Here is a 13,785-nt window from a genome sequence, read left to right as displayed (position 1 = left end):
ACCCTGTCATAGTTACTTTCTATTGATTTTTCAAAGTTCATTTTGGATTTCTTTCATTGAAATGCAAGAGTTGGAATATTTCAGTAGTGTTTTGCTGTGCTTTACCTTGTCACAGTTACATTCTCTTGATTTTTCAAAGTTCATTTTGGATTTCTTTCTTTAAAATGCAAGAGTTGGAATATTTCAGTAGTGTTTTGTTATGGTTTACCTTGTCACAGTTACATTCTTTTGATTTTTCAAAGTTCATTTTGGATTTCTTTCATTTAAAAACAAGAGTTGGAATATTTCACTAGTGTTTTGTTATGGTTTACCTTGTCACAGTTACATTCTCTTGATTTTTCAAAGTTCATTTTGGATTTCTTTCATTGAAATGCAAGAGTTGGAATATTTCAGTAGTGTTTTGTTATGGTTTACCTTGTAACAGTTACATTCTCTTAATTTTTCAAAGTTTATTTTGAATTTCTTTCGTTGAAATGCAAGAGTTGGATTATTTCAGTAGTGTTTTGTCGTGGTTTACCTTCTCACAGTTATATTCTCTTGATTTTTCAAAGTTCATTTTGAATTTCTTTCGTTGAAATGCAAGAGTTGGAATATTTCAGTAGTTTTTTGGTGTGGTTTACCTTGTCACAGTTGCATTCTCTTGATTTTCAAAGTTCATTTTGAATTTCCTTTGTTGAAATGCAAGAGTTAGAATATTTCAGTAGTGTTTTGTTGTGGTTTACCTTGTCACAGTTACGTTCTTTTGATTTTTCAAAGTTCATTTTGGATTTCTTTCATTGAAAAGCAAGAGTTGGAATATTTCAGTAGTGTTTTGTTGTGCTTTATCTTGTCACAGTTACATTCTCTTGATTTTTCAAAGTTCATTTTGGATTTCTTTCGTTGAAATGCAAGAGTTGGAATATTTCAGTAGTGTTTTGTTATGGTTTACCTTGTCACAGTTACATTCTCTTGATTTTTCAAAGTTCATTTTGGATTTCTTTCATTTAAAAACAAGAGTTGGAATATTTCACTGGTGTTTTGTTATGGTTTACCTTGTCACAGTTACATTTTCTTTATTTTTCAAAGTTCAATTTTGGATCTCTTTCATAGAAATGCAAGAGTTGGAATATTTCAGTAGTGTTTTTTTGTGGTTTACCTTGTCAAAGTTACATTCTCTTTATTTTGCTAAGTTCATTTTTGTTTTATTTCGTAGAAATTCAACAGTTTGATTGTTTCATTAGTGTTTTTTTTTGGTTTTCCTTGTCACAGTTACATTCTTTTGATTTTTCAAAGTTCATTTTGGATTTTTTTCGTTGAAATACAAGAGTTGGAATATTTCAGTATTGTTTTGTTGTGGTTTACCTTGTAACAGTTACATTCTCTTGATTTTTCAAAGTTCATTTTGTATTTCTTTCGTTGAAATGCAAGAGTTGGAATATTTCGGTAGTGTTTTGTCGTAGTTTACCTTGTCACAGTTACATTCTCTTGATTTTTCAAAGTTCGTTTTGGATTTCTTTCATTGAAATGCAAGAGTTGGTATATTTCAGTAGTGTTTTGTGTTGCTTTACCTTGTCACAATTACAGTCTCTTGACTTTTCTATTTAAATTTGGGATTTCATTCAATGAAATGCAATAGTTGGAATATTTAAGTAGGTTGTTCTTTTGGTTTACCTAGTAAATTTTAAATTATATTTATTTTCAAAATTTCAGTTTTTATTTTTTTCATTTAAATTAAATAGTTGGAAAATTTAAGTAGTGTTTTGTTGGCCTTTACCTTGTCACAGTTACATTCTCATGATTTTTCAAAGTTTATTGTGAATTTCTTTCATTGAATTGCAAGAGTTGGAATATTTCAGTAGTGTTTTGATATGGTTTACCTTCTCACAGTTACATTCTATTGATTTTTCAAAGTTTATTTTGGATTTCTTTCATTGAAATTCAAGAGTTAGAATATTTCAGTATTGTTTTGTCGTGGTTTACCTTGTTACAGTTACATTCTCTTGATTTTTTAAAGTTCATTTGGAATTTCTTTCATTGAAATGCAAGAGTTGGAACATTTCAGTAGTGTTTTGTCATGGTTTACCTTGTCACAGTTACATTCTCTTGATTTTTCAAAGTCCATTTTGGATTTCTTTCATTGAAATGCAAGAGTTGGAATATTCCAGTAGTGTTTTGATATGCTTTAACTTGTCACAGTTGCATTCTCTTGATTTTTCAATGTTCATTTTTGGATTTCTTTCATTGAAACGTCAGAAGTGGATTATTTCAGTAGTGTTTTGTCGTGGTTTACCTTGTCACAGTTACATTCTCTTGATTTTTCAAAGTTTATTTTGAATTTCTTTCATTGAAATGCAAGAGTTAGAATATTTCAGTATTGTTTTGTCGTGGTTTACCTTGTTACAGTTACATTCTCTTGATTTTTTAAAGTTCATTTGGAATTTCTTTCATTGAAATGCAAGAGTTGGAACATTTCAGTAGTGTTTTGTCATGGTTTACCTTGTCACAGTTACATTCTCTTGATTTTTCAAAGTCCATTTTGGATTTCTTTCATTGAAATGCAAGAGTTGGATTATTTCAGCAGTATTTTGTCATGGTTTACCTTGTCACAGTTACATTCTCTTGATTTTCCAAAGTTCATTTTGAATTTCTTCCGTTGAAATGTGTTTTTTTGTGCTTTACCTTGACACAGTTACATTCTCTTAATTTTTCAAAGTTCATTTTGAATTTCTTTCGTTGAAATGCAAGAGTTGGAATATTTCAGTTGTGTTTTGTCGTGGTTTACCTTGTCACAGTTACATTCTCTTGATTTTTAGAAGTTCATTTTGAATTTCTTTCGTGAAATGCAAGAGTTGGAGTAGTTTAGTAGTGTTTTGTCGTGGTTCACTTTGTCACAGTTACATTCTCTTGATTTTTCAAAGTTCATTTTGGATTTCTTTCGCTGAAATGCAAGAGTTGGAATATTTCAGTAGTGTTTTGTCCTTGTTTACCGCGTCACAGTTACATTCTCTTGATTTTTCAAAGTTCATTTGGATTTCTTTCGTTGAAATGCAAGAGTTAGAATATTTCAGTAGTGTTTTGTTGTGGTTTACCTTGTCACAGTTACATTCTCTTGATTTTTCAAAGTTCATTTTGGAATTTCTTTCATTGAAATGCAATAGTTGGAATATTTCACTAGTGTTTTGTTGTAGTTTACCTTATCAAACTTACATTCTCTTGATTTTTCAAGGTTCATTTTGGATTTCTTTCATTGAAATGCAAGAGATGGAATATTTCAGTAGTGTTTTTTCATGGTTTACATTGTCACAGTTACATTCTCTTGATTTTTCAAAGCTCATTTTGAATTTCTTTCGTTGAAATGCAAGAGTTGGAATATTTCAGTAGTGTTTTGTTATGGTTTACCTTGTCACAGTTACATCCTCTTGATTTTTCAAAGTTCATTTTGAATTTCTTTTATTGAAATGCAAGAGTTGGAATATTTCAGTAGTGTTTTGTCGTGGTTTACCTAGTCACAGTTACATTCTCTTGATTTTTAAAAGTTCAGTTTGGATTTCTTTCGTTGAAATACAAGAGTTGGAATATTTCAGCAGTGTTTTGTTGTGGTTTACCTTGTCACAGTTACATTCTGTTGATTTTTCAAAGTTCATTTTGGATTTCTTTCATTGAAATGCAAGAGTTGGAATATTTCAGTAGTGTTTTGTTGTGCTTTACCTTGTCACAGTTACATTCTCTTGATTTTCCAAAGTTCGTTTTGGATTTCTTTCGTTGAAATGCAAGAGTTGGCATATTTCAGTAGTGTTTTGTAGTGGTTTACCATGTCACAGTTACATTCTCTTGATTTTTCAAAGTTCATTTTGAATTTCTTTCGTTGAAATGCAAGAGTTTGAATATTTCAGTAGTATTTTGTTGTGGTTTACCTTGTTACAGTTACATTCTCTTGATTTTTCAAAGTTCATTTTGAATTTCTTTCATTGAAATATTTCAGTAGTGTTTTGTTGTGGTTTACCTTGTCACAGTTACATTTTCTTGATTTTTCAAAGTTCATTTTGAATTTATTTTGTTGAAATGCATAAAATGCAAAACCGTGTTTTGTCATGGCTTACCTTGTCAAAGTAACATTCTCTTGATTTTTCAAAGCTCATTTCTGATTTCTTTCATTTTGGATTTCTTTCGCTGAAATGCAAGAGGTGGAATATTTCACTAGTGTTTGTATCTGGGTTTTTTTACAACTCCAAGAATTTGTCTTTGTTGGTTTGAATGTCTAAAGTGCATGTCTTTATCTGTTTCTATGTCTGAATCTATTTGTTTACATGTCTGGGTTGGTGTTTGGTTAGGTTAGCTAAGTTAGGTTAGCTAAGTTAGGTTAGGTTAGCTAGTATACATTTCTCCATGTTTAAGTTAGGTTAGGTTAGCGTATCATGAGCACTCATGATAAACTAACCTAACCTAACCTAACTTAAACATGGAGAAATCTTTACTAGCTAACCTAACCTAACTTAGCTAACCTAACTTAGCTAAACTAACCTAACCAAACACCAACCCACACGTAAACAAATAGATTCAGACATAGAAACAGATAGACATGCACTTTAGACATTCAAACCAACAAAGACAAATTCTTGGACTTGTAAAAAAACCAACCCAGATACAAACACTAGTCAAATATTCCAACTCTTGCATTTCAACGAAAGAAATCCAAAATGAAGAAATCCAAAACGAACTTTGAAAAATAAAGAGAATGTAACTGTGACAAGGTAAACCATGACGAAACGCTACTGAAATATTCCAACTCTTCCATTTCAATGAAAGAAATCCGAAATGAACTTTGAAAAATCAAGAGAATGTAACAGTGACTAGGTAGACCAGAAACAAAACACTACTGAAATATTCCAACTCTTGCATTTCAATGAAAGAAATCCGAAACGAACTTTGAAAAATCAAGAGAATGTAACAGTGACTAGGTAGACCATAACAAAACACTACTGAAATATTCCAACTCTTGCATTTCAATGAAAGAAATCCGAAACGAACTTTGAAAAATCAAGAGAATGTAACAGTGACTAGGTAGACCATAACAAAACACTACTGAAATATTCCAACTCTTGCATTTCAATGAAAGAAATTCAAAATGAACTTTGAAAAATAAATAGTATGTAACTGTAACAATGTAAACCACGACAAAAACCACTGAAATATTCCAACTCTTGCATTTCAACGAAAGAAATCCAAAATGAACTTTGAAAAATAAAGAGAATGTAACTGTGACAAGGTAAACTACAACAAAACACTACTGAAATATTCCAAATCTTGCATTTCAGTGAAAGAAATCCAAAATGAACTTTGAAAAATCAAGAGAATGTAACTGTGACACGGTAAACCACGACAAAACACTACTGAAATATTCCAACTCTTGCATTTCAACGAAAGAAATCCAAAATGAACTTTGAAAAATCTAGAGAATATAACTGTGACATGTTAAACCAAGACAAAACACTACTGAAATATTCCAACTCTTGCATTTCAATGAATGAAATCCAAAATGAACTTTGAAAAATCAAGAGAATGTAAGTGTGACAAGATGAACTACGACAAAACACTACTGAAATATTCCAACTCTTGCATTTCAATGAAAGAAATTCCAAAATGAACTTTTAAAAATCAAGAGAATGTAACTGTGACAAGGTAAACCACAACAAAACACTACTGAAATATTATAACTCTTGCATTTCAAGGAAATAAATCAAAATGAACTTTGAAAAATCAAGAGAATGTAACTGTGACAAGGTAAACCATAACAAAACACTACTGAAATATTCCAACTCTTGCATTTCAATGAAAGAAATCCAAAATGAACTTTGAAAAATCATGAGAATGTAACTGTGACAAGGTTAACCACGACAAAACACTACTCAAATAATCCAACTCTTGCATCAAAACACTACTGAAATATTCCAACTCTTGCATTTGAATGAAAGAAATCCAAAATGAACTTTGAAAAATCAAGAGAATGTAACTGTGACAAGGTAAACCAGAACAAAACATTACTGAAATATTCCAACTCTTGCATTTCGATGAAAGAAATCCAAAATGAACTTTGAAAAATCATGAGAATGTAACTGTGACAAGGTAAACCACAACAAAACACTACTGAAATATTCCAACTCTTGCATTTCAATGAAGCAAATCCAAAATGAACTCTGAAAAATCAAGAGAATGTAACTGTGACAAGGTATACCACAACAAAACACTACTGAAATATTCAAAATCTTTCAATTCAATGAAATAAATCCAAAAATAACTATAAAAAATCAAGAGAATGTAAAAGTGACAAGGTAAAGCACAACACAACACTAATGAAATATTCCAACTCTTGCATTTCAATGAAAGAAATTCAAAATGAACTTTGAAAAATCAAGAGAATGTAACTGTGACAAGGTAAACCACGATAAAACACTACTGAAATATTCCAACTCTTGCATTTCAACGAATGAAATTCAAAATGAACTTTTGAAAAATCAAGAGAATGTTACTGTGACAAGGTAAACCACGACAAAACACTACTGAAATAATTTAACTCTTGCATTTCAATGAAAGAAATTCAAAATGAACTTTGAAAAATCAAGAGAATGTGTGACAAGGTAAATCACAAAAAAACAATAATGAAATATTCAAACTAATGAATTTCAAAGACAGAAATCCAAAATGAACTTTGAAAAATCAAGAGAATGTTACTGTGACTATGTAAACCCCGACAAAAAACTACTGAAATATTCCAATTCATGCATTTCAATGAAATAAATTCGAAATCAACTTTAGAAAATTAAGAGAATGTAACTGTGACAAGGTAAACCATGACAAAACACTACTGAAATATTCCCAACTTTTGCATTTCAACGAAAGAAATCCAAAATGAACTTTGAAAAATCAAGAGAATGTAACTGTGACAAGGTAAACCAGAACAAAACACTACTGAAATATTCCAACTCTTGCATTTCAATGAAAAAAAAAATTCAAAATGAACTTTGAAAAATCATGAGAATGTAACTGTGACAAGGTAAAGCACAACAAAACACTACTGAAATATTCCAACTGTTGCATTTCAATGAAAGAAATCCAAAATGAACTTTGAAAAATCAAGAGAATGTAACTGTGACAAGGTAAACCATAACAAAACACTACTGAAATATTCCAACTCTTGCATTTCAATTAAAGAAATACAAAATGAACTTTAAAAATCAAGAGAATGTAATTTTGACAGGGTAAACCACAACAAAACACTACTGAAATATTCCAACTCTTGCATTTCAACAAAAGAAATTCAAAATGAACTTTGAAAAATCAAGAGAATGTAACTGTGACAAGGTAAACCACAACAAGAAACTACTGAAAGATTCCAACTCTTGCATTTCAACGAAGGAAATTCAAAATGAACTTTGAAAAATCAAGAGAATGCAACTGTGACAAGATAAACCACAGCAAAACACTACTGAAATATTCCAAGTCTTGCATTTCAATGAAAGAAATTCAAAATGAACTTTGAAAAATAAAGAGAATGTAACTGTGACAAGGTAAACCACGACAAAACACTACTGAATTATTCCAACTCATGCATTTCAACAAAGGAATGTCAAAATGAACTTTGAAAAATCAAGAGAATGCAACTGTGACAAGATAAACCACAACAAAACACTACTGAAATATTCCAAGTCTTGCATTTCAATGAAAGAAATTCAAAATGAACGTTGAAAAATCAAGAGAATGCAACTGTGACAAGGTAAACCACAACAAAACACTACTTAAATATTCCAACTCTTGCATTTCAACAAAATAAATTCAAAATGAACTTTGAAAAATCAAGAGAATGTAACTGTGAGAAGATAAACCACGACAAAACACTACTGAATTAATCCAACTCTTGCATTTCAAAGAAAGAAATTCAAAATGAACTTTGAAAAATCAAGAGAATGTAACTGTGACAAGGTAAACCATGACAAAAGACTACTGAAATATTCCAACTCTTGCATTTCAAAGAAAGAAATCCAAAGTGAACTTTGAAAAATCAAGAGAATGTAATTGTGAGAAGGTAACCCACGACGAAACACTACTGAAATAATCCAACTCTTGCATTTCAATTAAATAAATTCAAAATGAACTTTGAATAATCAAGAGAATGTAACTGTGATAAGGTAAACAATGACAATAAACTACTGATATATTACAAGTCTTGCATTTCAACGAAAGAAATTCAAAATGAACTTTGAAAAATCAAAAGAATGTAACTGTGACAAGGTAAACCACGATAAAACACTATTGAAATAATCTAACTCTTACATTTCAACGAAAGAAATTCAAATGAACTTTGAAAAATCAAGAGAATGTAATTGTGACATGGTAAACCACAACAAAACACTACTGAAATAATTCAACTCTTGCATTTCAATGAAAGAAATTCAAAATGAACTTTGAAAAATCAAGAGAATGTTACTGTGACAAGGTAAACCACGACAAAACACTACTGAAATAATTTAACTTGCATTTCAATGAAAGAAATTCAAAATGAACTTTGAAAAATCAAGAGAATGTAACTGTGACAAGGTAAACCATGACAAAACACAACTGAAATATTCCAACTCTTGCATTTCAACGACAGAAATTCAAAATGGACTTTGAAAAATCAAGAGAATGTTACTGTGACAAGGTAAACCACGACAAAACACTACTGAAATAATCCAACTCTTGCATTTCAACGAAAGAAATTCGAAATGAACTTTAGAAAATCAAGAGAATGTAAGTGTGATAAGGTAAACCACGACAAAACACTACTGAAATATTCCCAACTTTTGCATTTCAACGAAAGAAATCCAAAATGAACTTTGAAAAATCAAGAGAATGTAACTGTGACAAGGTAAACCACGAAAAAACACTATTGAAATAATCCAACTCTAGCATTTCAACGAAAGAAATTCAAAATGAACTTTGAAAAATCAAGAGAATGTAACAGTGACAAGGTAAACGACGAAAAAAGCACTACTGAAATATTCCAACTCTTGCATTTGAACAACGGAATTTCAAAATGAACTTTGAAAAATCAAAAGAATGCAACTGTGACAAGGTAAACCAAAACAAAACACTACTGAAATATTCCAACTGTTGCATTTCAACGAAAGAAATTCAAAATGAACTTTGCAAAATCAAGAGAATGTAACTGTGACAAGGTAAACCATGACAAAACACTACTGAAATATTCCAACTCTTGCATTTAAAAGAAAGATATCCAAAATTAACTTTGAAAAATCAAGAGAATGTAACTGTGACTAGGTAAACCACAACAAAACACTACTGAAATATTCCAACTCTTGCATTTCAATGAAAGAAATCCAAAATGAACTTTGAAAAATCAAGAGAATGTAACTGTGACAAGGTAAACCATAACAAAACACTACTGAAATATTCCAACTCTTGCATTTCAATTAAAGAAATCCAAAATGAACTTTGAAAAATCAAGAGAATGTAACTGTGACAAGTAAACATCAAAAACACACTACTAAAATATTCCAACTCATGCATTTCAACGAAAGAAATTCAAAATGAACTTTGAAAAATCAAGCGATTGTAATTGTGACAAGGTAAACCACGAAAAAACACTACTGAAATATTTCAATGAAAGAAATTCAAAATGAACTTTGAAAAATCAAGAGAATGTAACTGTGACAAGGTAAACCACGATAAAACACTACTGAGATATTCCAACTCTTGCATTTCAACGAATGAAATTCAAAATGAACTTTGAAAAATCAAGAGAATGTAACTGTGACAAGGTAAACCACAACAAAACACTACTGAAATATTCAAACTCTTGCATTTCAACGAAAGACATTCAAAATGAACTTTGAAAAATCAAGAGAATTTAACTGTGACAAGGTAAACCACGTCAAAACACTACTGACATAATCCAAGTCTTGCATTTCAACGGAAGAAATTCAAAATCAACTTTGGAAAATCAAGAGAATGCAACTGTGACAAGATAAACCATGACAAAACACTGCTGAAATATTCCAACTCTTGCATTTCAACGAAAGAAATTCAAAATGAACTTTGAAAAATTAAGAGAATGTAACTGTGACAAGGTAAACCAGAACAAAACACTACTGAAATATTACAACTTGCATTTCAGCGATAGAAATTCAAAATAAACTTTGTAAAATTAAGAGAATGTAACTGTGACAAGGTAAACCATGACAAACACTACTGAAATATTTCAACTCTTGCATTTCAACTAATGAAATTCAAAATGAACTTTGAAAAATCAAGAGAATGTAACTGTGACAAGGTAAACCACGACAAAACACTACTGAAATATTCCAACTCTTGCATTTCAACGAAAGACATTCAAAATGAACTTTGAAAAATCAAGAGAATTTAACTGTGACAAGGTAAACCACGTCAAAACACTACTGACATAATCCAAGTCTTGCATTTCAACGGAAGAAATTCAAAATCAACTTTGGAAAATCAAGAGAATGCAACTGTGACAAGATAAACCATGACAAAACACTGCTGAAATATTCCAACTCTTGCATTTCAACGAAAGAAATTCAAAATGAACTTTGAAAAATTAAGAGAATGTAACTGTGACAAGGTAAACCAGAACAAAACACTACTGAAATATTCCAACTTGCATTTCAGCGATAGAAATTCAAAATAAACTTTGTAAAATTAAGAGAATGTAACTGTGACAAGGTAAACCATGACAAACACTACTGAAATATTTCAACTCTTGCATTTCAACGAAAGAAATCCAAAAATGAACTTTCAAAAATCAAGAGAATGTAACTGTGACAAGGTAAACCACGACAAAACACTACTGAAATATTCCAAATCTTGCTTTTCAACGAAAAAAATTCCAAAATGAACTTTGAAAAATCAAGAGAATGTAACTGTGACAAGGTAAACCACGACAAAACACTACTGAAGTATTCCAACTCTTGCATTTCAATGAAAAAAATTCAAAATAAACTTTGAAAAATTAAGAGAATGTAACAGTGGCAAGGTAAACCATGACAAAACACTACTGAAATATTCGAACTCTTGCATTTCAACGAAAGAAATTCAAAATGAACTTTGAAAAATCAAGAGAATGTAACTGTGGCATGGTAAACCATGACAAAACACTACTGAAATATTCCAACTGTTGCATTTCAACGAAACATCAAGAGAATGTAACTGTGACAAGGTAAACCATGACAAAACACTACTGAAGTATTCCAACTCTAGCATTTTAACGACAGAAATCCAAAATGAACTTTGAAAATCAAGAGAATGTAACTGTGACATGGTAAACCACGACAAAAAACTACTGGTGGGAGGGGGAGCCAAAAAGTTGGGGGGATAGGGCCCTTTTGTCTCAAAATGCGCAAATAAAAAACTATTAAAAAAATGGGGGCAAAAAAGTTGGGGGGGCTTTGGGGGCCCGGAGGGCTTTTGGGGGCCCGGGAGAATTTGGGAGCACTGGGGGCATTTGGGGGCCCGGGGGCATTTGGGGGCTCTGGGGCCCCGTGGGGCCCTTTGGGGTTGGGGTAGAAGGCCCCTTTGGGAATGGGATAGGGGCCCTTTTCGGTTGGCTGGGGACCTCACAACATTGTTCAAATAGAAATTGTGTATTATACTGACCACAGTCAAGAATGGCCCAAATTAAAATTATAATATGTATCTCCTAATAGGAGTTAGCTTTCCCTCAGATGGTTTACCATTTTCGTTTCTGCTTTCAAATTTATCTTGTCTCATGGCGAAATTGTGTCAATCAGTTATCTTTTCCTGTCTGAATATTCTCTAAAAGAATATTCCAATATTCAAATTTCCTTATCTGATGATGTCACCTTCTTATCATAGTATTCCAACCAGATGTTGACAATCAAAAAAATAATTAACCTTATCTGCTGATGTCACCTTCTTATCATAGTATTCCAACCGGATGTTGACATTCAAGAAAATAATTAACCTTATCTGATGATGTCATTGACCCAATCAATAAACCATGCATAAATTAAAACCATGAAAATACATCAAAGTGAGAAAAATCCAGTTTTTTCATTCTCAGTGACAAAAACCATAAGAAAATACATAAATTGCTGTTAACATCCAAGAAACATCCTTCAATTGTTGTTGACATTCAAGAAACATCCATCAAAGTGAGAAAAATCCTGTTTTTTCATTCTCAGTGACAAAAACCATAAGAACATGCATAAATTGCTGTTGACATCCATGAAAAATAAAAAATAAATTGACTAACACTCATAACCATCCAAGAAACATCCATCAAAGTGAGAAAAACCATGTTTTTTCAAGTGGAATTAACAAATAAATTGACTAGCACTCATAACCATCCAAGAAACATCCATCAAAGTGAGAAAAACCATGTTTTTTCAAGTGAGAAAAATCCTGTTTTTTCATTCTCAGTGACAAAAATCATAACAACATACATAAATTGCTGTTGACATCCAAGAAACATCCTTCAATTGTTGCTGACATTCAAGAAACATCCATCAAAGTGAGAAAAATCCTGTTTTTTTCATTCTCAGTGACAAAAACCATAAGAACATACATAAATTGCTGTTGACATCCATGAAACATCCTTCAATTGTTGTTGACATCATAGAAACATCCATCAAAGTGATAAAAATCCTGTTTTTTCATTCCCAGTGACAAAAAACCATAAAAACATGCATAAATTGCTGTTGACATCCAAGAAACATCCATCAAAGTGAGAAAAATCAATTTTTTTTCAAGTGAGAAAAATCCCGTTTTTTCATTCTCAGGGATAAAAACCATTAATTATGTCCTGTCAGTGTTAGACTAAATTGTAGATGGCAGCAGTGGTTTCGCGTCGCGCTGGTACCTCCATCTCTACTTATATGGAATAATTTCTGTTCGTTTTTCAAATGATACCGGTAAATCTGACTCACCCTCTATAAAATATACCCAGCTCCCCTCACGTAAAACTCCTCCTTAGAATGTTCATCCAAGGTAAAGTGCACCCCTCCCCGCGTCAAATTCTCTTCAGACAGTTCCATTCTCACTTAGAATCCCCCTTCCTCGGAAAATTGTTTGCGGACGATTCAGCCTGAAAAATTCTTCTTAGCATTCTTACATTTGAAAAAGACTTTAATCTCTAATCGGTTTTTTCGATCACTTCAGAAATGCCCCCTTTCGAGGAAATTATTACCCTGGATAATTCCCCCGGAACATCTCCACTTGAAAAATTTGGCAAATAGAATGTCAGACAATAAAAAAATCGTATTGTAATTCTGTCAATCCCCCCAGTGTAACATTTTCCCTGGAATATTGGGACTTGTCTGTTAAACGAAACACACCCAAGAAGTGAAGCTAGGTTTATACTAATGAAATGTACCAACACTGTTTTGGTATATACTAAAACATGATTATCGTCATGTTTTGACAAAACATGATGATAGTATCATATTTTGGAAAGAAAATTATGGAAACTATGAAAAAGAATCATGAAAAAGCAGGCCGCGCATAACGCGGTATATTAAATACCTAACCTAACTCCTAATCACCTCTATAGCCTATATTAAAGTTAGTTAAATATCGCTACATGGTAGTTTTCTTACTAAAAAGAACCAAATCATAACTCATTCCGATGAGGCAAACCGGTTACTTTTAGATAATCCACATAGCAATTCTTGAATGTGTTTTGTTTAACAGACAAGTACCGGAATATGTAACCCCCAGAAATTTTCTCCCCAAGGAAGATTTTCTCCCCAAAAGAAATCCAACCCGAGCACCCCC

At 31.7% G+C, this 13,785-nt stretch overlaps 1 protein-coding gene across 1 annotated transcript in view; it reads right to left on the bottom strand.

The window, feature by feature from the left end:
- The window catches only part of LOC148952882 (uncharacterized), a gene marked incomplete at its 5' end in the record, with an annotated part of 270,367 nt that overhangs the window by 137,835 nt on the left and 118,747 nt on the right, over positions 1 to 13,785 (bottom strand). The window lies entirely within an intron of this gene.

This window comes from Artemia sp. Qi Xiang Cuo, chromosome 4 (genome assembly GCF_049724085.1).
Source record: "Artemia sp. Qi Xiang Cuo chromosome 4, ASM4972408v1, whole genome shotgun sequence".
NCBI classification, from domain to species: Eukaryota; Metazoa; Arthropoda; class Branchiopoda; order Anostraca; family Artemiidae; genus Artemia; species Artemia sp. Qi Xiang Cuo.
Note: the sequence above shows the minus strand (reverse complement) of the source record. Positions and strands in the feature narration are given on the sequence as shown.